The following is a 25,740-nucleotide window of genomic DNA, read 5'->3' as shown; positions in this document are numbered from 1 at the left end:
TTAGGACTAGAACTAGGAAGGTGTTAGTGTGAATGAAGAGGAAAGGCTACAGAATAAAATTTTAAGAGAGGCAGCAGAGTGAAGAGAAAACACCATTCACATCAGGGGACTTGAGTTCTCAGCCTGGCTATTTTGATGGGTCTCTTCTCTCTCAACCCCCCAGACTTGGTTTCCCCATTTTAGAATCAAGGTAGGAGTCTAGATCAAACTCTTAACCTCTTCTTACTGGTGTCTAAATAAGGGTCTGATGAAATTTTTGAGACCTCCCCAACCTAAAATGGAGGTAAAATATGTGTATATGTGCGTCTGTGTGTATTTTTAGTGAACATCAAAGAAAGATGGCAGTGGTTGTCACAGACAAAAATGTGCCCTTGATCTTTAAGCTGTCCCAGCAGCATATAGCTCGTTGCAATTTGTAAGATTTTAGGTGTAAAATTATTAAACTGTCTATTCTGAGCAGTGCTGGAGGAAGGAGGTAGAGATGTGGTTCACAGGACACATAATGGAGCAGTGTAAACAGGGGATCCTTTCTCAGATAGAGCTCCCCCAAGCAGTGACAGCGTCCTCCTAGGAGCCAAAGGTTTTTAAGGCCCAATCCATCTTCACAAACCATAGGAAAAGCAGAAACAAAAACAGCTGCTATGACACACAAATTTGCTCTCCGGAAAAAGTAATACACAGCCATTCACCAGGTTAACCAGCAAAGTCCATGCCATGGTTGTCCACACAGGACATACAGGGGACTCAGTTATGAAGTTTTCAAAAAATCTTGATGGTTGGGCCCCTCGTCAGACCAATTGAATCAGAGTCCCAATGAGTGGGGCTTGTGCATTGGTATTTTTTGTTGTTGTTGAGGAAGGCTGTCTCTCAGCTAACATCTGTGCCAATCTTCCTCTATTTTGTATATGCGATGACGCCACAGCATGGCCCAAAGAGTGGTGTGTAGTTCTGCACCCAGGACCCGAACACGTGAACCCAAGCAGACCACGCGAACTTAATCATTACACCACCAGGCCAGCTCCGTATGCGCTGGTATTTTTTTAAAGATCTCAAAATGATTGAAACGTGAAGCAAAAGCAGATGTCTCAGAGCAAGAACAGGTCAAGGGGCACAGGAGCCGTGCGGGCTCCAGATCTGACAGACTGTGCTCTTAGCCACCCATGGCACTGCTTGTCAAGCCATGCTGAGGTGGCGTCCCACATGCCACAACTAGAAGGACCCACAACTAAAAATATACAACTATGTACCGGGGGGCTTTGGGGAGAAAAAGGAAAAATAAAACCTTTAAAAAATAGTGCAGACTCTAGGCTCAGACTGCCTGCGTGTCCAGCTCTGCCAAGCACTAACTGTGTGACCTTGGGCAAGTCACTTATTCTCTTTTAGACCTCACTTTCCTTATTTGCCCAATAGGAATCCTAACACCTTCTTTATGGGATTATTGTAGAATTAAATGAGGCCATACAAGCAAAAGAGATAATGTAAGTAAAAGACTTCTTTTGTGCCTGGCACATAGTAAGCACTCAATATCGTTATCTTCATTATCATTAGCATTATTTATTTATGTATGTATTTATTTTTAGATTGGTGCCTGAGTTAACATCTGTTGCCAATCTTCTTCTCTTTTTTTCTTCTTCTTCTCCCCAAAACCCCCCAGTAAACAGTTGTATATTCTAGTTGTAGATCCTTCTAGTTGTGGTATGTGGGACACCATCTCAGCATGGCCTGTTGAGCGGTGCCACGTCCGCGCCCAGGATCTGAACCAGCGAAATCTTGGGCGGCCACATCGAAGCACGCAAACTTAGCCACTCAGCCACAGGGCTGGCCCCTCGTTATCATTATTTATCATTTATTTTCATCATCACCTCTAGGGTTCCTTTTAACTCCAATATTTTATAATTCTAAGAATCTCTTGGTGATTGATTGCACAAATGCAAATGAAAATAAAATCAGTAGGTACTGACATGCCTAGATGTAAAGGCCTGGTCTGGGGTCAGCCCCCTTTCACCCTAGTCTGACTCCTCAATAGCCACTTCAGTCTTTGCTTAAGATGTCCCTTGTATTTTTTTTTTTTATTAATGTTATGATAGATTACAACCTTGTAAGATTTCAGTTGTACATTATTGTTAGTCATGTTGTGGGTACACCACTTCCCCCTTTGTGCCCTTCCCCCACCCCCCCTTTTCCCTGGTAACCACTGATCAGATCTCCTTGTCAATATATTAACTTCCACCTATGAGTGGAGTCATATAGAGTTCGTCTTTCTCTGACTGGCTTATTTCGCTTAACATAATACCCTCGAGGTCCATCCACGTTGCTGCGAATGGGCCAAGATGTCCCTTGTATTTTGTGGACCTCGGTCTTCATTTCAAAAGGACCTCACTTACTTTGCAGACACAGAATTTCTGTCATTCTTGACGAAAGCTATGGTTGTTCTGTTACTGTTATTTCCTGACAGCACAGACACCCCTGAGTATGGCCAAAGTGAATGTCAGACACTCTATTTCCGTCTGCAGCCACTGCTGACACCCGGGGGCAACGTGTTTGAACCGATGCACACCCCCTGATGAGGCCCCAACACAGTAAACATTGATGCCTGTCTAATGGCTGGTTTGAAGACCTTGTTCTTGGAAATTTCAGGGCTGACATTTGAGCACTGCCCACATAATCTGCCTAAAGGCTCAATGCTGACATTAGCCTCAGATTTCAGCCTCATAGCCCTGGAGTATTCTCCTCACTTTCCACAGCACCAAATGCCCTCCTGCAAAGCGTAATGCCATCATCCACCTGTTATTCTGCCAAAAGACACACATTTTGTTGATCCCCACAGCTTTCTCTTTCCTTGTCTAAGGTGGGAACAAATCTCTTTCTTTTAGGAAGACAGTCTTCCTTTTGTAGGCAAACATCTGCATGTCCGCCATCATGATGCTGGTTGAGTCACAGAGTGATGGTAATCACACAGGTGGTCATACACTGCAGGGGACTTCGGGGTCACTTTTGCATTAATTCTCAACACCAGCAAGCCCCACGCCTGAATTAGCACTTTTGTTGAACTGGATCAGAGACCAGACAAAAGCAAAGGAAAGTGAGAGGTCCAGACAAGAGGGTGATGAGTTTACTCTGGTAAATCTGGAGATAGATGAGAAAAGAGATCTGTTAACTTCGACTGCATGTTCGGAAATACCATTAAATATCTGAGTTCTGATGTTGCTGTTCTAATTCACTCTTGTTTTATTGTCAATATTTCTTATAATTAAATGCTTAAACTTTCATTCTTAAACCCTTCTGGGGCAAGGATCATGTCTGAGTCGTCTTTGTATCCCTCATGCACCTGCCCCAGTGTCTTTCACACGAGAGTCTTTTGTAGGTTTATTCATTTGAATCAAGTTAAATTACGGGCCTCTTTTTCCCCTTCTGTGTAGTAATAAGTTATGTGTTACAAAGTAAAAAAGTAAGATATGATAAGGGATAGGAAAAATCTCTACTATTTTCAGGTGAAGAGGCAGAAAAGTCACCTTTAGAACCTGCGTTGGGGATTGCCTGGAGCAGCCTGGGGTCATTTTGTGACAGGTCCCAATTAGCTGACTAAACAAAAGAGAATCTGTCTCCGCTCACTTGCTTGACCTTTGTGTGTATTTATTCTTCTGCAAGTTTCCACCATATGGACCACATGAGTTGTGCAACAGTAAGGAGCTTACCTTAAGTCCTATTTGCATTACAGTCTGTCTTCTTGAAAAAAAAAATGATATGAAGGTCATTTTCCAAAAGGTATACCTTCTGGTTCTTTTTAGGGATTTGAGGAAAATTGTTTTTAAGAGATCTATACGAGACCTACCATTCAGAAACACGAAGGGCCATTTTACCACAGGAAACAACATATTAAGCAGCCCACCTTTTCCTTCTTTTCAAAAGCAACTTCCACTTTCAACTCTTAGGTCAGACAATATCCACTTTTTAATTTATTAACTTACTTGGGATGGAAATCTGGGCTATGATGAGTAGCAGAGGGTCAGCGCTTAACATGTTTTACTATTTTCTTTAAAGTTTCCATTAGAAAATCCTTGATTTTTTTTTCCCTTGCCCTTTCCTAGGGATCCCCACCATCTGACTTCTGATGCCCATGTCTTGAGGGAGGAGCACAGACTTCCTGTGGCTTAAGAAAAATCAGGTAATAATCTAGATGTTAACTTTTTAAGAGGACTGACCAAAGAGGTCACCAAAACTTCATGTAAAAAGTTGAAATTTCTATACATCAATCATGACCAGTGATTCTCTTCCCTTCTGTATGGAGAAAACAGACCCATCTTATCTCAGACTGAGACAAGAATCTCCAAAAAAAGATTATAGGACTGTTAAAAAGATCTAGCCACCTCTGGTCAGCCCCTACACTCTACAGACCTCTCAAAAAATGACCACATAAAATTCACTCACGACTAGGAAACAAGCGAGCTTGCGATGGCCAATTCAATGGAATTGGGGTTCCATGTATATGTGTACGCGGATGTGTACACATGTATGTGTAAATTTCTGAATCTGTTGATTTAGTTACTCGTCAAAGTGCCTCAGCTCAGCAGTACTCTTGATAGAAAAGGTCAGCAGAGAGCACCAAGATATGAAACCTGAGTCTCATAAGGGTCCGAAAGCAGAAGCAGAGTCAAGAAGCTGGCCATGGGGCCGGCCCGGTGGCACAGCGGTTAAGTTCGCAGGTTCTGATTTGGCGGTCCGGGGTTCACTGGTTCGGATCCCGGGTGCAGACATGGCACTGCGTGGCAAGCCATGCTGTGGTAGATGTCCCAGGTGTAAAGCAGAGGAAGATGGGCATGGATGTTAGCTCAGGGCCAGTCTTCCTCAGCAAAAAGAGGAGGGGTGGCAGTGGTTAGCTCAGGGCTAATCTTCCTCAAAAAAAAAAAAAAGAAGAAGAAGAAGCCGGTCTCTGTCTGTTCTATTTAAATCATCCTTTTTTTTTTTTTAATCTGGCCTTTGGATGAGGGAATCATATACTATGCCAATGATCACCGTTCCCTGGTGCCATCAAGGAAGCAGAGAAAAAGAAAAGCGGACACATTTGTTGATGAAAACAATCTCTCACTAGAAGTTGATTGCCTTCCTTTGGGAGGTAGGTGAGGGAAATGAAGAACACATTTGGGGAGAATTCAAAGGACTGGCAGGAAAACGGGACTTGGGATCCAGCTCTAGGAAACAATGCCGATAGAGACAGAAGGATTGATGTCTGAACGACAAAAACAAAAATCTGATCATCAGTTTGAAATCAATCTCTAAGGGGTTTTCCAGATTCTTTCCTTAGAATCTTATTCTTTTCTAAGAATAGAATTTTTTATTCTAAGAATAAGAATTTTCTTATTCTTATTCTTTTCTAATTCTTCTTTTCTAGGATTCTTCCAGAAGTTTGACTAAGTCCTTATTTCACAACAGACATCTGCTCCTCTGAAGCCACGCTCCCTTGACCTCATTCCCCACTAGCTTTGTGCTTATTCCTTGAACCGGACACACTCGCCCACATTGCGACCCTCACAAAGGCTGTTCCTCATTTGGTACAGTCACTCCCACCTGCCCACCACCTCCCTCTGCCCAGGAAACCATTCCTTCTCCTTCGGGTCTCAGTTAAAACACCACTTAAATTCCAAGAAACCTTCCCTGATGGTCGCCCCTCCCACTAACGTTTAGGTTAGGTCCTCTGGTTTCAAACTCCCTTAAACTTTTTATAATTCTTCTTCGGTGCCCTCATTACTCTTTTATTATTTAATGTCTGCCAGACATCTAGAGCAGGCTCCTGGCAGCAGACATCCAATCCTTTCTGTCTTAATCTCAAATTACCCAGTACCTAGCACAGAGCCTGGCACACAGTAGGTGCTCAGAAAATGTCTGTTGACTGATTTACCTGCATCTCTACTGATTTCAGAATTACTGTACTATAACCCATGGGGCCTTATAATCTGGAGGTTCTGCAAATCTTAAAGCCTATACAAATCAGGCCCAGGTGGCTTGGGGGATCCTGCCCGTTCTGTGGCATTAACTCTATAGAGATGCTATTTTCCCATGCATTTAACATGAATGTGGACTTGGACCATTTACAGATAAAGGGATGTTGACAAATCATTCTGGGGACACAGCAGTGAAGACATAGAGTATTTGACTTGCAAATACTATGATGCTGATTGCGGGAGGGGAACCTGGCATGGGACAAGAGTGTCTGATTCTGGGATCTGTTGCCTAGGAAGCTGCTCCACGACCTCACACGGGCTGTTGTGAATGTCAGCACCAGTGCTTACGAGGTCCCAGCACTACTAGTCTCAAAGCCATCATACGAAGTCACCAAAAAATTAGTTTTTCTTTCATCCTTAGAATGCTAAATTCTTTCTTTGGTAAGTACGGAGTTCTTATTGATTAGCTTTTTATCAGGAGTATATCAGGTCATTTGGGGATTATCAGAGGAATGCTGTTACCTAAGTCTCCATAAGATGTATCCCAATGTCAGAGATGTTAAATTGTGTGGAAAGAAATGCATTCTAGAGTTGACAAAATGCAGTAAACACTATAGGAAAAACTCAGTATTAAAAGGGTTCAAGCAAAGTCATTCAAATATAATTTCTGTCATTCTTTTTGACTGTGGGAGTGCTGTGGGGACACTGGTACTTACAAACGTACAGGGCACTCTGCCCTAATAAATGAAGCAAACATCCAGAAGCAAAAACAATGTGTTGATCAAAAAAATAAAATAAAAAGAGAGAGGATTAGCGTTTGCACATCACTATGGAATGCTCACCTACTTTTTTCCACCCCCTGAACTGTGTTCCTTTGAGCCACAGTGAAGATGGCACCAGCTTGACTTACCAAACCTCCTCAGTGAGCCCAGGAATGGCTGATCTCTGCTGGGTGACCTGATGCAGGGTGTCCTTCTAATGCCTCTGTTGCCCGAACTGTGAAATGGAAAAGATAACGTTACTGACCTAGAGACAGCTAATGAGGAGTGTGCAATCAGTGATTGCTAAGTGGAATGTAGGGGCAGGGGTAAGAGGAAGAAATGCGGTGTTTTATTATTATCACACACCTTTGTGTGCACGTGGATTACAAGGAAAGCTACATAACCGGGCAGTAAAGGAAATTTGCACTGGCTCAAATACTTGGAGAAAATCGGTCACATCCTTTTGCCAATTCTGCAAGGCAATTCAGGTTCCTCTTAGCTAAAAGATATTCAAAGGAGAAAACCTTAGTTTGACAAGGAGGGAAGGAGGAAATGTACAAAGAAGAGGTGTAACAGGGAGGGGAAGTCCACAGGTTTGCTCAGGTGCTCAAAACTCAGCTCTACTGCTTGCTAGCTGGGTGATCTTAGGCATTTTACTCAACCTCTCTGAACCTTTTTCTCGGCTAGTATGGGCCTAATGTTACCCACCTGTTAAGGACACTGTGACAATACATAAGATGACAGATATGAAGTCCTTGGGGCCCCATATGAGAGAAAACACTCAACAAAGGGCAGCTGTGATCATTATATTCACTTAAATTTCTCTCTGCAGAGGCACAATAAATTGTGGTCTTTTAGAGTAAATCACCAAACACTCAAAATTGTTGAAAGCATTGCCAGCTGTTAGTGTTTTAAATGTTCCCTTTACCTTTGGAAGCCCTTTACATCTGGCTTTTCTGCCCATATATAAATATAATATTCTGTAACCATTCAGCTTCATCTTTCTATTTTTTACTTTTTTTTTTTTTTTTTTTAAATCTATTCACTTCTTCTGCCCTTTTTTTTTTTTTGAGGAAGCCCTGAGCTAACAGCTGCTGCCAATCATCCTCTTTTTGCTGAGGAAGACTGGCCCTGAGCTAACATCCGTGCCTATCTTCCTCTACTTTATATGCGGGACGCCTACCACAGCATGGCTCGCCAAGTGGTGTCATGTCCACAGCTGGGATCCAAACCAGTGAACCCCGGGCCGGCAAAGTGGAACGTGCGAACTTAACCACTGTGCCACCAGGCCGGCCCCTCAGCTTCATCTTTAAGTAAATACATTTGATTGGCTGGGCACTGTACAGTAGATTTTATTATGCTACTACTCCACCAAGAATGAATAAAACCCACAAGAGTCTCACTCCCGCCCCCCCCCACCCCCCAAGAAAGACCACGAGTCCACAACCTACCTCTAGGAACCAAAATACATACTGAGCTCTGCCAACTCCTGCAGTCCAGCTCAGTAACCATTTGTTCCAAAGTTCTTCCCAACTCAATGGCCTCATTAACTAAGGCTGAGCTTTTGATTAACATACAGTGCTTGAGGAACTCTGACCCACAGAAACTTGGCATTTGACTTGCTTCTCTGAGTCCAACCTGTGTCATGAGAGCCAGTTTCAAGGGTAATAAAGGACCCGGCTGTTTGCTTACAGCAAATGGAGGCGGTGCTGTGTCATTATGCAGCTTTTACCTCCACTGTCTACCAAACCCTTGACAAAGAAAGTTTGCAGCCTGCATGTCAGTTTTTGGAAGGAATAGAATAAAGGGTATATTTTTCCAAATTGAAAAGCACCTAAGTTCTACCTGATGTTTCAACTAAATGTCAGTTGTTTGAGAAACATGAATATGATCCCAAGATCAAAGTGATCAGAGTGAAGATCAGGTGTGTGAGCAGGTGCATGGTATGTCTGTCCAGATTCTGCCTTGGAGAGCAAACTGCTCTCTGATGGTTCCCGAGTTCCCCTTTATTAATGTGTTAGAAAACCCGCATCAGACACAAGGCAGAGACCACACGACTTGACAATTTGTGTTTGCGCCTGTTATGAGAATAGCGTCCCCCACTAAATTCATATGTTCTGCTCCCCAGGACATCAGAGTGTGACTGTATTTGGAGACAGGGCCTTTAGAGAGGTAACTAAGGTTCAAGGAGGTGATATGGGTGGACCCTAATCCAGTAGGAGTAGTGTCCCTACCAGAGGAGATTAGGATGCATTCACACACACACCGAGGGACGACTATGTGAGGACACAGCATGCAGGTGGCCATGTGCAAGCCACAGAAAGAGGCCTCAGAAGAAACCAAACCTGCTCACACCTACATCTTAAACTTCCAGCCTCTAGAACTCCAGAACCGTGAGAAAATAAATTTCTGTTGCTTAAACCCCGCAGTCAGATTTATCTAGTAATGGCAGCCCTAGCAAACTAATACACTTTCCCTCTCCCCTCACCCCTCAACCTTATGTCCCAGGAGCAGACGGGTAACGGGTAATGAGTGAGGGGGACTAAGAACAAGAGAAGAGGAGTGATGTGGACAGTAGTAAGCAGGAGAGGGCAGGCTCTATCTACAGGTATCAAAAAGCTTTCGAATACCATGAGGCCATACAAAATACTTTCATTGCTTGATCATGGCCGGGGACCCTTCAAGTGCAATCCCTGGGCGACACTATCACAAGCCGACAATAAAAACACACACTATTCATGCTTTCAACAAATATTAGTTGAACACCTACTACAGGCCAGGCCCTAAGCCGGACCCCGGGCATAGCAGTGGTGACTACACTGGGTGTCTTCTCTGCCTTCATGGTCTGGCTTAGGCGGAGTCTGGACAGGGAGACCAGGGACTGAGCGAGGCAAGAAATGCCAACTTGAAAATACAAAGTGCTACCCTCCCGAAAGGTGCAAATTAACGGGGTACAGAGGTGGAACGAGACCATCATAAGACAGAGTGACCGGCTCTAGTGCGCAAGGGGCAGTGGAAAACAGGAAGAAGTAATTCCGAGTCTGTCAAGGTTAATCAAGGAAGATATGAGCCAAGTCCTGAAGGATCAGTAACTGTTTGCCCGGCAGACAGGGATGACAGATGAGGACAGGGCATTTTCCAGACAAAAGGAACAGCCAGTTCTTGGGTGCAGGGCCATGAGAGGATCCGGCATCTTTGGAGAATGACAGCTGGTTGGGCTGAGGGTGAGCAGTGGAGAGCAGCAGGATGTGCAGCTGAACAAGGCAAGGAACCTCACATTTTACCGCACAGCGAACCACTGGTGAACTCTAATCAGCCAGGCGACAGCACCGGAAGGGCATGGTAGAAAGATCACTCTGACCACAATGCAGAAGGGGCTAAAGGCAGGGTGACCCGTCGGGAGAAGATGAAGGCAGGAACCAGAGAAACAGACACAGGGATGCCTCGTGGTCAAGGTCATGGATGCAGAACTGGAATCGTCATGGCATTCAACCATGGCCACGAGTGACACTGCCCAAGGACATTATGTGCGTAAAGAGAAGCACTGGTTTTTTAAGCCGAGTACTACTTTGATCGATGAGAACACGCACTTCCTAAGAAACTTTTAATTTCATTTATCTTGCATTTCACGTCAGGAAACTAACTCTACTCCTTCTTTTATTCGTCGAAGCCACATGTGACTGTGCCTCAGTTTCCTCATCTGTACGTATGGGTAATAACGGTACTTCTCTCCTAGGGAAGATGCCCTGAGCTCATTAATACAGGTTAAGTACTTAAGTGCAGTAAATGTTAGCTATTATTAAGGCCGAAATAAACGTTAAAGAACAAACGGATAATTCATGACTGCAATTAATGCCTCTCTCTCAGTGAATCATGAGCCAGATTAAAACAACCACCACAACAGCAAAGAGTAAAAACTTATATAATTGTCTTGGAAAGGACCTGCCTCTTATTTCCTTGATCTCTCCAGAGCTCTCACACAGCCTCTTAGAAAGGGCCCTCATATTTAATGCATGATCAGTACTTTAAATGTATAAAATGCTCTGTCTCAGGTAAAAAAAATTTCTCAGATTCAAGATTCAAGGGGATGTGGGACCTGCAAAGGGAGACTGACTGCAAAGGGACACAAGAAAACTTTCTAGAGAGATGGAAATTTTTATTGTCTTGATTGAGGCAGGGGTTCCATGGCTGTATGTGTTCCACATATCACTAAAAACGTGTGACTTTTATTATATGTTGAATCATCATCATCATTCATTAATGATGAATACTATTCATCATTATTCAATAAAGATGAATAAAGATGGGCTGGAAGACAGGGAGAAGGCAAATTCAAGAGAAAATGACTACTTATAATACAAAGAGAAAGGGAAAATAGATTTGTGTGAAAGAACTTGCCTTGAAATTTTTAATTTCCAGAAACATCGTCTCTGAACGGACAAAGCTAGCTAGGAATGTAAAAAGACTTCTTTATGCAAAAAACATTCTGAAAAGTTCAGCCGTTCTCATTATCCTATGTCTAAAGAGCAGCCCTCTTTACCCCTAGACTCACTGGACAAGCTGCCCCCTTGTGGCTTTGGTATATATTTCCCAAGCACAAAAGTGGGCAGTAATTAAGCGATTCAGGTAGCAATCCCAGCCTGCCCACAAAGATTTCTCAAGGTAACTTAGAGTGGGCGTGCGAGCCATTTCCACACAAGAGGGTACATGGGCCATTATGGGCTTGCGTCAAAGCCCAGCTTTAAGTAACTAAGAAAATAAGGTTGCCACAAAATACATATGGTTCGAGGCTGACAAATTCAAAAGACGTTTTATCTCAATTTAAATTGTGGCCTAATTTTAGCGTACTCTAGTACACACTTTCCGCTTTTGCAACACGGAGTCAACCTATCAGAAGCAAGCATGTGTCAAACAAGGTGAGTGCAAAGAAAACAGAACTGACAACCTCCACCACCATCAGGCAAAGGCCACCCCAACACTGGTTCTTATTCACAGTGGCATGCAGGGTGTCAAGGTCTCTCATGAAACATTAAGCATTTGTTTAAAAAGAGGAAAGAAGGGACGGAGAGAAAAAGGAAGTCGACAAGGAAAGAAAGAAGGGAGGGAGGATCAAACAGCTTATCTTTTCAAATGCTGCACTGAAAAAGAAGATAAAAGATGGCACAAGCATGACCTCAAAAGATGGCAATATTTTCTCTCTAGAAAGCAATCCATCTTCAGACCAGCCCTTTTGTAAAAGGAATATATAGAGAAAAGATAAGGGTCCAGGTGGAAATTAATGCTGTATTTCAACTATCGAGATGTTAAAAATTCAGGCTGGACTGAATTAACCTACACCAGGGTTACGCTCGCCCACTCCTGATAAATGACTACTGAATCCATATTCTCACAGAGCTATCTTTCTTTTTAAATCAAATCATCTCACTTCCCTTCTCAAAGCCCCCAGTGGCTTCTCCTCACACTCGGAATAAAATCCAAAGTCCTTCCCAGGGCTCCCACCAGGAGCCTGCACGCTCTCTCTACTTCATTCCCTGCCTCCTCTCTCCCACCCCCTCCTGCCTCCCTCTGAGCACACCACCAGCCTCTTGGCTGCTCCTCCAGCAGGCCAGCTCTTTCTCACCTCCCTGCCTTAGCACTCAAGATCACCCCCCCCCCCCGGAATTTCCTTTCCCAGCATTCCTGGCGGCCCGGCTCTCTCCCTGACTGGATTCAGGTCTCTGCTCTAACATCACCTCTTCCAAGAAGTCTTCCCTGACCATTCTTTGAAAACAACCCTCCAATCACCAACTCTACACTCTCTCTCCTCTTTCCTGTCTTCATGTTTCTTCTTTGCACTTACCATGATGACATTATTATCCATTTCTATCACTTTTTATTATCTCTCTGCTCCACTGAAATGTGAGCTCCATGAGAGAAGGGGCTTTCTCTCCTAAAACAGAGCCTGCCACTAACCACAGAGTTTCAAACGCAAAATGGGGGCTTAATTATAACCTATTCCAGCCCTGTCGTTTTGAAGATAAGTACACAGGCTCAGAGAGGGTGGCTGGTTTCTCCAGGCTCACACAGAAACAGTGAACATCACTTACAGCATGCGGAGAGCCTGCTCTGTTCACTTCTATAACCCCAGGACCCAGCACAGGGCCTGGCACAAAGAAGGAGCTCAGCAGAAGTGTGCCCGAGTGACAGCTGCCCTCAGTCTTGCTCTAAGTGCTCATTCAATGAAACTACACTTCCTCTCCTGCCTGTCCCAACTACAACTTCCTATCTGAGAACCATTCCCAGTTACTTGTGTCATGTGTCATTACTTCCTGTCCTCTCTCCTTTTAAAGTGCAGCCTGACAACATACCAGACACGGCAGTACATCTGGGGGTTGGTTTGATTCCAACATAATTCAAATAGCCCAGTATGGAAAATACCCAGGAAAAAGTGAGATATGCAAAGCAAACTTAAAAAAAGAGGGGCCGCCCCAGTAGCATAGTGGTTAAATTCGTATGCTCCACTTCAGCGGCCCGGAGTTCGCAGGTTCGAATGTCGGGCAAGGACCTAAGCAATGGAACCCAGGGCACAGACCTAAGCACTGCTCATCAAGCCATGCCGTAACAGGCACCCCACATACAAAATAGAGGAAGATGTGCACGGATGCTAGATCAGCAACAATTTTCCTCAAGCAAAAAGAGGAAGATTAGCAACAGATGTTAGGTCAGGGCCAGTCTTCCTCACCAAAGGAAAAAAAAAAAAGACAAAAAGCTGGCAGTGTACCCAGCCCTGGGTACGGTGACTGTAATGCGAGGCAGGAGCCCTGTCTGGTCCATATTTATTTTCTTGCAGCACCTAGCGTGTGCCTGGACACAGTCAAGGCCCATTTGTTGGAAGGGAGAAGAGAAGAAAATGACACTGTAGCTTTTCTATTCCATCCACAGTGGCTTTATAATAACCAGTAAATTTACTTCACAGTAACAGCTCACGCTTGCGCAGTGCCTTCTGTTCTGAGCACTCTACCCCTATCTTCTCACTGAATCTTCCCAAGACATACACCTCTGAAAACCTAAGTATTTTTCAGAAGTCATTTAGCAGCCAAATCTCAACTAGCCTCTAACGAGACTCTGTGCAGACTTCCCATCGTCTAGTATGTCTGAATATCCATATGCTTTGCTGAAGAAGTAGTGATGTGTTTGATTATGGGATGTTGCCCCAGACCCAGCTAATGGTATTAAGCAATGTAGGGTACATGCAACATATTATCTTCCTAAAATCTGAAATATTCTGGATTCCAAAACACATCTGACTCAGCGGGTTTCAGGCAAGGATGTCTCAGATTTACATGAACGCACAAAAGTAACCTGTCCACCGTCACTAGGTAGGCAGTGGCAAAGCTGGGATTTGATCCTGGCAGTCTAATTCTGCAGGCCGTGCTGGTGGCCACCGCATTATCCTGCCTCTCTAATCAGTGATGTCGGTGTGATCTGAAAAGCAATTATTACCTCAACTATTTTTCTGATGTGGCTCCAGGAAATAGGATTCAGCAAGGTGAATGGCCCGGGCGGACTTGTGTAGTTACCCATGAAGACTGATTTGGACTAGCGATGACCCCAGCTAAATGAGGGCTCAGAGATAGTCACCCAAGCACAGTGGACTTCCCGGGCAGTCACGGCCACACTCAGGAAGAGGACACACACAGCTTTTGGTGATCATAACTTTCACTTCCCTGAACACCTACCCAGGAGCTGCTGGGAAATGTTGAGGCAGACCTGGTAGGGCTCTGGGATGATCTTTCCACATTCTTTTACAAAATTACTCTAGGAGGTGGGGTGGGAGAGCTGTGGGTGGGATGCGAGCATGAGAATGTGTAAGTAGAAAGAGTGTGTGTGTGTGTGTGTGTCTGTGGGTGTGCATGGAAGCATATGCTCATTACTAACTGACTTTTCCCCAGTGTTCATAATGCAGAACAATTACGAATTGGGTTTTGGCTTTTATTTCTATCCTCTAAACTAATGACTTGTGAAAATAAAAGATGCTCCTTAATTTGGGCCAGCAGTGCTCTTATTTCCCCAAGCACTTGGGGCGAACTCCGTTCTTCAGATCTCCGTTCAAATGGTGCTTCCTCAGGGAAGCCTTCCCCAACAGCCCAACTTGGACGGTCTCCCCGCTTTCACTCTCTCTCACATCTTGGTGGAAGCTTGCCCTCACAGCACTCATCCTGATCTGTAATGGTGAGTTTGTGAGTTTGTTCAGTGTCTGGCTGTCCCCACCAAACCATATTCTCCGTGAGGGCCAGACCCTTGTCTGTTTGCTCACCTCCGTATCCCCAGCATGTAGCACAGCACCTGACACATCCTAGTAGCTCGATAAATATTTGTTGCGTGAATGAATGAATTTCACAACAGAAAACCAGGAGTTGGCCAGCACTTTACCAGCAGACACTCGCAAGGTCTTCTCCCTGACTCTGAACTGTGAAAGCCTTATTGCCTGAGCAGTCCATCAGATGCTGCCCGGCGACGCGTTAGCTCTCTAGTTTGAGGCTGTTAATTCACTCTATTATTCTTATTTAACTTTTAACCTGTTTAGGTCTTGTCTTCCCAACTAGATTAGAAGCACACTGAGTGTAAGTTAGACTGCCTTGAATTCCTCAAAGTTCCTTACAGCGTTTTGCATCTACGCTCTTTACATGGTTGCTCCATTTAGTGCTCAAAACAAGCGTTACTGCAGGTGGAGAAAACTGAAGCCCTGCATGTAGCACAGGATAGTGTTAAACGAGAAAATGTGAAGCGAACATCGGAGATTTTATCTAATTTTCCTTTTTTTTTAATGAGTCCATAGTGCCCAGAAGAAAGACTGAGCGTTGTTCAGATATAAAACACAGGTTCTAACTTGGCTTATGCGAGTGACCAACACAAGGGCGGAGAAAAACCTTAATTCAGCGAAGTTCTTTTTAGTTTCATGAAATACCCCCTCTGCCATCCTTCAGGTCCCAGGAAGATTCTTGGTGGCGCAAAAGTAGGACTTTTGTTGTTTTGCTAAGTCAGGCCCTTTATTATAGGGTAGAAGGAACCCTTGTTCCTGATTTCTCAATTCCTCATTCCTGCTAGCTGTACAAATATGCTCCAGCCTGACTTCCCCCACAGCAAACCACCAACGAAATCGATAACTCGGTGTTCCTTCCAATCTATATATTTTGAACAGTTTTTAATGTTTACTTTTGTTTGTTTGTTTTTTGGTCAAATTATCTGTGATCAACATTAGATGGATTACCAAGTAGGTCTGGGAATCCTTCACCCCTAGCCAGGCACTCACTTTCAGGATGACCCTGTTCTCTTTTTCTGCCCCAACTCTCACAGAAGCACAACAACTAAAAACCAGACCAGTCAGCTGAAACGCTGTCGTCAAAACACAGCCAAACCACTCAGAATTTTCACAGTTGTCAGGAATTTCCTTACATGGCCAGGGTCACCGACAGTCCAAGGTTTCACCAACATCACCTGAGGAATCGGAATCCGCGCTGTGATAAGTGTAGAAAAACCCCCAAACGCTCTAAGGGCTCGCTAAGGTCAGCCTTTAAAATACAAGCGCCTGGAAGTTCTCAGTTGTGGTCGTCTGCCCTCTCCCAAAACGCAGGTGTCTCAGAGGAGTGAGAGTTCCCAGGGTTTCAGACGACCAACAGAGCTCCAAGGATTCTTGCCAGGGTCAATTTTTGAAAAACTGAGTCAGAGTTCACAATATAACCAGTTCCTCAGGTGGAATGACACAGGCCTGGGCTCTCCCGGCTCCTCTCAAGCCGGCCTTAGGTCACTGGCAAGGCTGAGCCGCCAGGAGGTGGCCCCACCCACCCCTCCCCTGCCTCCTTGTGCATCTCAAATGTTAATATATTCTGTACATTGTGTTTATCAACATTCTCTTGACCGATGACCACCAAAACAAATCAAAAGTTGATGCCGTTCCCTTTTCTTTCATTATTTGCCACATTTTTGACACTAGCTATGTGCCGGATGCTGCATTAAAACAGACCACGTGGGACAAAGAAAACAGTTCAGTGGTTACACCAGGGGAAGGGGGGTGGGCACTGGGGGTGAAGGGGAGCTCTTATGTGATGACAGTCAAGAAATAACGTACAACTGAAATTTCACATTGATGTAAACTATTATGAACTCAAATATAAAATAAAATAAAACAAAATAAAATAAAATAAAATTTTTAAAAAATAGACCATCTGTCTGGTTTTAATCCTCCCAACAACCAAGCAAGGTGGGAACGGTTAAACCTGCTTTCAGTGAAGGAAACTGAGGCTCAGAGAGATTCTCTTGTTAAAAAAAAAAAGGCTTCTTAAGAGGTAGGCTGAGACTTGAACCTTGGACCTTCTGGCATTATTTGCTTGTCTTAAAATAAGAGATCCTTGGGGCCGGCCCCGTGGCCAGCTGGTTAAGTTCGCGTGCTCTGCTTCGGCGGCCCAAGGTTTCGCTGGTTCAGATCCTGGGCGCAGATGTGGCACCGCTCATCAGGCCACGCTGAGGCAGTGTCCCACATGCCACAACTCGAAGGACCCACAACTAAAAATATACAACTATGTACCGGGTGGCTTTGAGGAGAAAAAGGAAAAGTAAAATCTTCAAAAAAATAAATAAAAAATAAGAGATCCTTCCACCGCGAGAGCAGAAATCTCTGTCATTCATCCGTTCAGTCCTTTATCCCATCAGTAACACTTAGCAGAGGTCCACAATGCACGGTCTGCTCAACAACTTGAAACCTCTTTCTTCTACTCTACAATAGACCAGATTTTACATTTTAACATCTCTCAAAAAAGTGGTGTGCATATTTACTCATTTTAAAAGCTATTATTGAATCAACTGCTTGTTTTACCATCTGTGCAGTCAGATTACAATCCAGGAAACAAACCCCGTGAGAGATCCACTAGATTTAAAGCTATGCAAAGTCAAAAGAAAGAGGCCACCTGGTCTGCTTGGCTCCAAGACTGTAAGATTAACATGACTAAAAATGTGACTATCAGAAGGGGCAGTGGTCCTCCTTTGGAAGCCTAGAAGCTGGACAGACCCGGAGAGGAACTCCTGAAGCCACTAGACTTTGGAAGGGTTTTAGTTCCCAGACAAGATCAGGTTACTGTGAAACAGACGGGTCGCACCAGGCCAAGAAGGCAGCGCCATTACATTTTAGATCCCTCTCCTCTCTGGCTCTAAGTCCGTGCTCACTCAGTGGTCTTCTGAATATGACTTGCCTCTCCCTGTGCATCCAAGGCTGAGAGAGAATGTGCTCATTTCTTAAAAGCAACTTTATTGTCAATAGTCAACAAATAGTGATGAAGGGGCTGCTCCAAACCATTGCTGGGCTAAACATTTACCCAGATCTTCTGCCCCTGGGAGCACTCCTCATACCCACTGTGCTCCAGAGAGCCCCCTCCTGAAAGACTGGGGACCATGGCAGTGCAGCAGTGTTCCTCAAGCTTGCCCAATCACCTGGAGAGCCTGTTAAAGATAGATTCCTGTGCCTTGCCTTGGACCTTCTGCATCAGCACCACCAAAGGAAAGGTCTGAAAATCTCTCATTTTAAGCAGTGTCTCAGTAATTCTACTAATCGGGCAAGTTTGTCCACTTTTCTCTGGCAATTCATTTAGTCTGCTGTGGGTGTGGGCCCAGTAAGAGTCAACATATTCAATGCAATGTGATACACTGGGGACTCCAAGTTTTAAAAAAATCTTTTGGGAAATAATAGTACAACTGCTTTTATTATCAAACCAAGGCCCCTTCTTCCTTGTTCCTTTGCCCTAAATCCTATCACGTGGAAGTCCCAGAAACTCAGATCCTGTCCCATTGAACTCCCACATGAGAAAATATTCAGAAGATCAGCTAACGTTAGGTAGCCCAAGCTGATGGTAATATTCTGAATGCTAATACAACCCTTAGCCCAGTGCTTTGAGCAAATGAGCACTCAATACTTTTGTCATCAGCCTGGCCTGGCCCTTTCCAGGCCAAAGCCTTCAGAAGTTTTTATGTGCACAATACATTGTTCCTTACAGTGAATAACATACACACATACACACAACTTGCTCACAAAATGCTTCCTTGCTGTTTATGACTACTCCCTAGACACTAAAACTTGTTTCACTGATAATATATTTTTTCCATACTGAGTGGTACCGGTTTAATATACCGGGCTGCTCAGAAGAAATATTATTCTTCAAAGAAACAATATCAATAAAGAATTCATTCCAAGGGGTGAGTCATATTTGGTGGGCGTGAAGCTCCAAATGCCATATCCCAAAGAGGGTCAAGTCCAATGATAAGGCAGCATACACAGGCAGTTTAAAATTATCCAAAGTGAATGGGTTCATGTGTTATATGAGACTGGCATTCTATAGCCTTTGCTAAACTCAAAAGTACATTTTAGAGCGGCTGCTGACCTCTGAGCTGTTCACTACTCAAATAGGCTGGCTCCACAAAAATCTTTTTTGCTTCATGAAGAGCATTTAAACAATAAACACTTTGATGATCTGTGGGGCTTTTCTTTTCTTTTCTTTTAATGATTAAATGGCTGTAAAAGCTGTAAAATGCTCTCAAAACTTTGTGGCTGTGTTGTAACTATCCTGCAGGATCCCCAGAAGCCAAATTCTTAGACTCGTGCTGTCTTAAAACAGCGAAATACCTTCGATATCTACTAGTTGATCCAGATAAGAAAACTGAGGTTCAGACAGGTGACTTGCCCAAGGTCACCCAGCCAGCCAGCGTTCAGCTGGGTCCAGAACTGAGGCCTCTCCCGGTGCACCCATGGTGGTACTCAGAGCGGGTGGGGTCCAGTAGGCAGAACTGGAGTGGACTTTCCCACCTGGTCCACTCTTTGGATTTGCCTAATCCAGAGAGAGCTTCCAGTGAAGCTGTGTTACCAAAGCTACTTCTAGAAATTAAAACAAGTGTGACAGCACTGCACTGGCACATCCCCTAGGAGGGCACATTTATAACTGGAACTATTTTAAAGTTATGAAAAATACAAGGTACAGAGGCTGTTCCCATCTATAGACGACAGCACAACCGGTTCCCACGTTGCAGTTACGTGCGACCATTTGACTTAGCTCTGGTTAATGGATAGGGAGAAAATGATGTGCGCCATGATGATACGATGTGGTCCTGGCCCTAAAAATTACCATGCACTCTCCTCTGGGCTGTTTCCTCCTCTGGCTGACAGGGATGGCAATGCCCAGGCAACTCTGAACATCATGTGTTGGAAAATGTAAAGCCACTCTCAGACTGGACCTCCAAACAAGTCACAGAGGTGAACCACTGCACCGACCTGCACACACACCAGGACTGCAAGAAATATATTTCTACTGGGTAAGCCACTGACACTTTGGGGCCTATATGTGACTGCTACTTAACCTATCCTAACGAATGCACAAGGAATCTCTGAAGATTGAGCAAAGTTTGGCTTTAAAGTAGGAGAAATAAACAGCACAGGTAACACATCTGTTGGTTTATCATCAACCACGAAAGAGGAAGGAATCAACAAGATTTGGGGAAGAGTAAAACATTCTAGATTAACTTAGTTTCCTCGCAGAATACAAGAAAAATCCCTGTCTTGCTTTTAGAAAAGATCACTTATAAGTTGCTTTTTGAAACATAGAATGCCTTTTCCAAAAAAAAGAATATTAGAAATAATGTTGAAAATCCTAGGCCCTACCAAAAAAATTTTTTGCCCAAGTGCAGTAGAAACGACTCTGAAAGTAGCAACCAGTCTTGTGGGCCTCTGAAGCCTGAGGATCCTCGGTGGGCAGAGGGGGCACAGGAAGAGGCAGAGGAGTGTTTAAGCAAGGGCCCCAAGAGCTGAAGGCCTAGAAGGAGGGCCCTGGCGTGGGTGGCTTGAGTCAGTTGAGTAGTGGGAGTAGGCACTGAGCAGGGGCTGAGGAAATGCTCGCTCCAGGAAGCTCAGTCTCGGTGAGAACACAAAATCCATTAGTCCACAGATGCAACATTCTTCATCCTGTACTTTATCAAGGGAGGCAGTGAATTCAGCTAAGCTTCCACAGTGCCTCTGATTTGATCCCAAATGGCATTTTCATTAATGAGCTGTGAAGTTATTTTCTCATTCATCCTGAGCTCCCCCAGTGACGTTAAGCAGTCCTCAGCATGAGACTTGATACTACACGGCAGTGTGGTTATGAGGAATACCTCAAGGGCACCGACACACATCTGCCAGTCCTGGAGGGCCCTGCTGGACAGAACATTAACTTTTTACTTGCTAGCTTATGGAAAGGTCCAGGGGTTCCCAGGCAAGGGGCTAGAGAGGCCAAGCTGGTGGTGGCAGGGACACATGGGAGGCTTGGGGCAGCAGCTATCCACCAAGTGATACAGAGAGATTTCAGTATTTTAATAACGAGCACGGCTGTACCAGGGCACACAACCATTTATCAGCCCTGGAGAAAAGCGCAAGCTTTGGAAACAGACCTGGGTTCCAATCTTAATTCCGTTAACAATCTAACTGTATGAAGGTGCGTAACTTATTACTTATGTTCTCTGAGCATTCGTTTTCTTAACTGCAAAATGAGGATGGGATAGGAAAGGACCTCATGCAATGTCTGGGTGTTGAGTAGGTGCTTAGTAAAAGCCAGTCTCTCTGCACCCCAGTCCCCAGCTCGCACCATCTTCAGAGCAAGTCTGAGGCACAGGGATTAGAATAAAGGAAAAACACAGGATAAATGATAAGGACACAGAATGAAAAGGATAAAAGGACTGAGGGAGAGACATGAGAAAAGAAGACGCCAAGAGGAACCTGGAGGAGGCTGCTGCACACTGTTGAGGGGAACTGCCTCAGACACAGGTCACTGCCCCCGGTGGTAGGGATTACCAGCCCCAACCAGACTTTTGGGCTAGCCAGGTGCTTGTTCTCAGAATGTTACCTACCAGAAACGCTGCATCATGTTGGAAACTGGCCTACGGAGCCAATTCTGAGGCCAATATCATTAAGAGTCTGATCGTCTTGGTTCAAATCCTAGCTCTGTAAATTGTTTAACCTCTCTATACCTGTTTCTTCATTTTACAATAAGTATAATCATAGTACCCGCTTTTTGGCTAATAAAGATTAACTGAGTTAAAATAGGTCAAGTGCTAAGAACGGTGCCTTCCTGGTAAGGACCACACATCTTAGCTATTCTTTATTCTTATTACACTGCTTGGTGGCACCACAAAAAGAGCATTGGACTCAGAGACAGAAAGCTCTGCCACTTCTTAACAATGGAGGGATTTTAGGAAAGTTACTTAAGTGAGTGAATCTCAGAAGTTATCTGTAAAACGAAGCGATTGCATTACAGCTAACATTTACTCAGCATTGAGTACGTGCTTGTTACTGTACATACTGTAAGTTCTCTCACTTAACGCTCACAACAACACTTTGATGAAGATTCTGTTACTATGTCCATTTTCCACAAGAGGAAACTATCTTCCAAATGTTAAGTATCTAGCCCAAGGTCACAGAGCTAGGAAGAGGCCCAACCAAGACTTCGAGTTAGTTCAGTAGGACACCAGATCCTGCTCTCTGAAGCGCTGTGCTCTCTTGCAAGAATGCTTGTTGGGTAACACACACAACGGTGTACAGCACAGCAAATGCATCTGAAGAGCGGACTGCAATCCAGGGTCCACAAAAACCAAAGAAATGTAGGACTAGCCTAATAGAATCAAGATAAAGGTCAGGGCTTTTAGTTGTCCAACGTGACTCGAGATGAGGCAAGATGAGAGAGGTACAAAAATAGAAGCAAACGCTGGAGAATCAAGAGGCCACAGGTCTACTATCACAATATCATTTATAAAGTCATCATGCTTTATAGATGAGACAATCTAAAAAGGATGATTAATATATTAAACCATACCTAACACTGACTTCCATTATGATCTCGGAGAATGATTCTAAAGTCTCAAAGTGGATAAAAGGTACACCCAAGAATCCCAAAAGATTTGTCTTTTTCTTAAGTATTGTGTCTACCATATTCTTGGATAGGAAGACTCAGCATCATAAGGTGCCATTTTTTTTTTCTGAATTAATGTATAAATTTAACATGTTCACCTCCAAAAAAATAACAGTGAAGTACTTTTTTTAAGGAGGGGAGTTTTGGAACTAGACAAGTTGATCGCCAAGTTCATAACCAGGAAAATTCTGACTGAAGAGTGATGATCATTATCAAATACTGAAACATAACATATAAAGTCTCAATAAATAGTGTGACCTAGCAGTAACGTAACTTAATGCTACACCTCAAATGCTTTCTACAAAAACATTTTCAAATACAGGATCCAGCATCCAGTCAAAAAGAAAACACCTAAATCCAGGTGCATCAAGAGAACATGAGTGAGAACCAGCAGGAATATAGGAAACAAAATTAAACTCACGGGGACGCCAGATGTTGAAATTATCAGACAGATTAAAAACAACAATGTTTTTTATACAAAATGCAGTTATCTTTAAAGGACTAACAGACAGACTGACAACTGCCTTTTTAGCACCAACAATGGAAGCCAGAAAACAGTAGAATGATCTTCAATGTGCTGGGAAACAAACCAAAACAATGAACTTAGAATTTTACTCTCATTGAAAATGACTTTTGGGGGCCGGCCCCATGGCCGAGTGGTTAAGCTCGCACACACCGCTTCGGCGTCCCAGAGTTTCCCCGGTTTGGATACTGGGCGCGGACATGGCACCACTCATCAGGCCATGTTGAGGCAGCGTCCCACATGCCACAACTAGAAGGACCCACAACTAGAATATACAACTATGTACTGGGGGGGGGGGGATTTGGGGAGAAAAAGCAATTAAAAAAAAAAGAAAACTTTCAAAAATGAAGCTACAATAATGACATATTTAGTCAAATAAATAGTGAGAGTTTGTCACAGCTGGACTACTACTAAATGATGCTCTTTAAGCAAAAGAAAAATCGTCCAAGGTGGAAAATCAGAGAATACAAGATAAAATGAAGAGCAATAAAAATGGCAAATTTAAATAAACACTGACTATTAAACAATGACAATAACGTCTTAAGGGGCTTTAATATAAATATTTAAAAAATTGAAAATATTATATAAAGAGAATTAAAATACATGACAAGAGTAGTACATGAATCAGAAAGTGGGTACATGAACTTAAAAGTAGTCTATGTAAATGCTAAAAATATTTTTTAAAAAGAATTCTAAAATAATAGAGGGAAAAATGGAATAATAAAACACAGACACCTACATACAAAAAAAAAAAAAATACTAGCACGTGAGTAGTCTGAGCAATGGACTGGAATGCAACATCCAGAAATATATCCAAGTACATATGGGAATTTAAAAGACTGTGAAAGACGCATCTCATAGCATAGAGACAGAGGCTCAGTGTTGGCACACCTAGATATTCACTTAGCAAAAACAAAGTTGGATCTGCACCTCATACCTCGCACCAGGATAATCCAGAATAGATCAAATATTTAAATGGGAAAAAATTAAACCACAGAAGTTCTACAAGAAAGCATGAAGATTCTTTTATAACCTTGAAATGAGAAAGACCTTTCCACTATGACTGGTAAACTAAACACCAGAACAAAAGACTGATAAATTCAACTACATACAAAATTTTTTATTTATTTATTTATTTTATTTATTTTTTGAGGAAGATCAGCCCTGAGCTAACATCTGCTGCCAATCCTCCTCTTTTTGCTGAGGAAGACTGGCCCTGAGCTAACATCCATGCCCATCTTCCTCTACTTTATATGTGGGATGCCTACCACAGCATGGCCTGATGAGCAGTGCCATGTCCGCACCCGGGATCCGAGCCTGCAAACCCTGGGCCGCGAAGCTGAACGTGCGAACTTAACCGCTGAGCCACTGGGCTGGGCCCTGCAAAGTTTTTTAAAACCACAAACAAAATAAAAAGATAAATGATAAGCAGAAAATGTCCACAATTCACATCACAAAGAGCTTGTTTCTGTAATATATAAAATGTTTATATAAATCAATGAATAAATGATCAACAAACCAAGAGAAGAACAGGCAAAGGATATGAACAGATAGTTGACAAAGAAAGTACAAAAGACCTTTAACTTGGGGCTGGCCGAGTGGTTGAGTGGTTAAGTTCACGAGCTCCATTTCAGTGGCCCAGGGTTTCGCTGGTTCAGATCCTGGGTATGGACATGGTACCGCTCATCAGGCCATGCTGAGGCAGCATCCCACATGCCACAACTAGAAGGACCCACAACTAAAATATACAACTATGTACCCGGGGGGCTTTGGGAAGAAAAAGGAAAAAATAAAATCTTAAAAAGAAAAAGACCTTTAACTTTCTGAAAATAAGCAAATTGAAAATACACTGAAATATCATTTCTCATCCATCAGGTTGGCAAAAACCCAAAAGTTTGATAGTAACATATTAGCATACTGTGTTGGCAAGGCTATGGAGAAACTGATACTCTCATACATTTCTGATGGGAGTATCTATTGGTACAACCCCATGGACAACACATTATATATCTATTATACCTATTATATATCCATTCCATTATATCTATCATAATTACTATAGCATATACTCCTTAATCTAGCAATTCTACTTTAGGGATTTATCCTACAGATATATTTTATGCTTGCACAATGACGTGTACAGGATAATTTATCTTGTCATTGTTTTTAAGAGCCAAAGACTGGAAACAAACCAAATGTCCATCAACAGGGGACTAGTTAAATAAATTAGGGTAAATCCATACAATGGAGTACTATGTCACTATTTTTAACAAGTCAGCATGGAAGCTTTTAATGTACTGAGATTGAGAGATCTCCAAGATGTATTGCTAAGTGAAGAAAAACAAGTTGCAAAACAATTCACCCAATAATCTACCTTTTACAGAAAAGGGGAGAGGCAAGTAGACGCTATAATCATATTTGCACAGCATAAGGAAATTCCCAAAGGACAGATGAGAAACTGAGAACAGTCGATAACCATACTTAGTTTATTTGAATAAAACACTAACTTAATAATCAAAAAGTGCTGTGTCTTCATCATTATGCATTCTTTGTCAATTTAA

The 25,740-nt window shown here is 43.2% G+C and overlaps 1 protein-coding gene across 6 annotated transcripts in view; it reads right to left on the bottom strand.

The window, feature by feature from the left end:
* Positions 1-25,740, bottom strand: part of RBM47 (RNA binding motif protein 47) — a 147,637-nt gene that overhangs the window by 77,780 nt on the left and 44,117 nt on the right. For all 6 annotated transcript variants that reach the window (XM_014857186.3, XM_070505977.1, XM_070505975.1 and 3 more), the window contains one exon: positions 6,850-6,935. The gene's annotated coding sequence lies outside the window, so the exon portion shown is untranslated. The remainder of the gene's footprint in view (positions 1-6,849; positions 6,936-25,740) is intronic.

The sequence above is a fragment of the Equus asinus genome, chromosome 3 (assembly GCF_041296235.1).
Source record: "Equus asinus isolate D_3611 breed Donkey chromosome 3, EquAss-T2T_v2, whole genome shotgun sequence".
Classification (NCBI taxonomy): Eukaryota; Metazoa; Chordata; class Mammalia; order Perissodactyla; family Equidae; genus Equus; species Equus asinus.
This window is presented reverse-complemented; position numbering and strand designations above follow the sequence as displayed.